The sequence below is a fragment of the Cibotium barometz genome, chromosome 43, assembly GCF_041138505.1.
Source record: "Cibotium barometz isolate CiBa-2024 chromosome 43, ASM4113850v1, whole genome shotgun sequence".
NCBI lineage: Eukaryota > Viridiplantae > Streptophyta > Polypodiopsida > Cyatheales > Cibotiaceae > Cibotium > Cibotium barometz.
The window spans coordinates 41,202,553-41,205,136 of record NC_141088.1 but is presented as its reverse complement, the minus strand read 5'-3'; the positions used below and the strand labels follow the sequence as shown (position 1 = coordinate 41,205,136).

The following is a 2,584-nucleotide window of genomic DNA, read 5'->3' as shown; positions in this document are numbered from 1 at the left end:
CAATTGGAACTAGTACTAACTGTACCATAGGTCATAACTGATAATATCTAGGACTACAAGGCACATACCAAGCAATGAGTGACACCTATGGATAGCCCATAAAGTGGCCTACATGCATATATGTTATTAAATTAAACTACATATAGGTAATTAAATTTAATTACATATGCATGTGCATAAATATTTGGTACATATATGCACATGCATGTAATTAAATTTAATTACATATGCATGTGCACAAGAGTATATGCTCTCTCTCTCTCTCTCTCTCTCACACACACACACACACACACACACACACACACACACATGTTTGTACATGTATGTTTGCTTATAAGTAAAAAAACATTTCATATTGTTGTAGTTTTATTTGATCATTGAACAATGTACATGATTATGTGCTAAGATGATTGAGTGTTGCTTCAAGTTCCACACATGTATTACATGTTGAAAAAGATCTGATTGATTCACAATGTCATAGTTTCCCTTGACCTTACATTCTTGATTAAGTGAGTGGTACTCATGCCAATCTAAATAGTGCAAGGGATAAGAATAGTGGGTAGAAAGCTCAATCTGTCAAGGCAAACATGAGCTGGAGATGAGAAGCTTGTAAGTAATGAGTTGTTCTCACTGGCTTATTCCTTGATCATGCCACTATTTCCTACCTTAGCACATCACCAACTAGAAAGGCAGTAAAGCTCTTAAGTTTTATTTGAATCTAGCATGATCAGGAGACATGCTATGAGAGCTAATGCTAGTGGTCAATCTTGTGTAGGCAAGCTTGTCCACTTCTCATCGAAGTTGATAGTGCACTCGAGTCCATTGACATTCGGTTTGAAGGTGGGTTGTATGCCACGTGCCTCTAATTTTCTCCAATCGATTGACTTGAACCAATTGTGTTGTTTAATCTCGTCACTCCCTTTCGCACCACCACCTAGGCGTTTGCTTGGGTCCTTTTGGAGCAAGCCTTTGAGAAGAGAGTGAGCTTCCTTAGACAAGTAAGAGGGGAGCTTTATTTTGTCCTTGAGGATTTTTTCTTGCAACTTGTTTCGATTGGCATAGTTGATGAATGGAGGTTGACCAACCACCATCTCATAGAATACAATCCCAACACTCCACCAATCCACAGCACCTCCATAGCCCTTTCCGAGCAAAACTTCCGGTGCCATGTAAAGGGTGGTGCCACAAACGGATTTCGACGGCGATTGATGGAGATCCTCAGCCACACCAAAGTCTATGAGCTTCACATGGCCCTGAGCATCGAGAAGAATATTCTCCGGCTTGATGTCCCGGTGCATGATGCCGTTGTGGTGGAGATGTGCGACGGCAGAAACTATCTCGGCCATGTAGAAACAGGCCAGCTCTTCGTTGAAGGTGCCTTGTTTATTGAGATGGAATAAGAGGTCTCCTCCGTTGAGGAAATCGAGGAACATGTAAGCCTGGGATTGAGATTGAAAGAAGTGCCAAAGCCTGACAACGAAGGGGTGGGCATCGATTCGGGCGAGGATGTCTCGCTCTTGTTTGACAAGCTCCCAGATCGCCATGTCCACAGCTTTCATGGCAAGGATTTGCTGGGTTTGCTTGTGTCGGACCTGGTACACTTTGCCGAACGCGCCTTGGCCGACAACGCGGAGTAGTTTGAAGTCATCGATGCTGGCGTCTGGGTGAGACGTTTGCCCACCAAATTTAACGAACAATTCTTTGCACTGTCGGTCTTCTTTGTGGGCTGATCTCACAGGGCCGCCAACTTCTAATTCGTCTTCAACTATGCCTTCTTTATGGCCTTCGCTATCAGAGAATATACTTTCCTCGACAAGCTGAGGCCGTGACTGCAACAAAGGACCCAAATCCTCAGAGAAATCCAACTCGGCGCAAGCATGGACTAAAGCTGTAGCTGAAATCGACGCCGTCATTGTGGCGAGCGAAACAGACTAAAGAAAACCCGCCATCCTTCTACGAAATCGCTGAAGCTATATACGTCAAGTATGATATTACTATCGCAGTTAAGATTACTTGACGAGGAGAACGGACGCGCTAGATATATAGCATGAGAACTCATCCACGGTCGAACTCCGACTGATCACACCGACGAGTTACGATTTGCATCTTGTATGAAGTCGAAGTTTGCACACCTTTTTACTAGTTTCTTTTTACTAGATTGTACAAAATGTATAAGTGAAGCTCGAGAAGTTCTTAGGAGAAAGGTTGCTATATGGACAAATCATGTGTAACAAACTATGCTATTTTGAGTTATATATATATTCATATATATACCCATCTCAAATGAAGATTGAGGGAAATAATTCACTCCTCAACCTATAGGCTTTGCTATTTAGTGTTAGCCTTCACCATGGCTGAGTTTGTTGCTCTCCAAAAGACATAGTCCATGCTTCATCATGGATCCTTTGTGCAATTTCATAACCTCTTTAGGGACAACTGAAACAATGATGACATGCATCCTTCATCATGGTTTCTTTATGTGCATTTGCATAACCTCTTTATAGCCATCTAGAATGATGATGACATTTAAACTTGAGGGGCAAGCCACTTTAGATCTACTTGGCATATGGCTTATCCATTGGCA

The 2,584-nt window shown here is 42.3% G+C and overlaps 1 pseudogene; it reads right to left on the bottom strand.

Annotated features, from left to right (window-relative positions):
* Positions 1-761: 761 nt before the first annotated feature.
* Positions 762-1,913, bottom strand: LOC147613920 (serine/threonine-protein kinase AtPK2/AtPK19 pseudogene; annotated as a pseudogene).
* Positions 1,914-2,584: the final 671 nt, after the last annotated feature.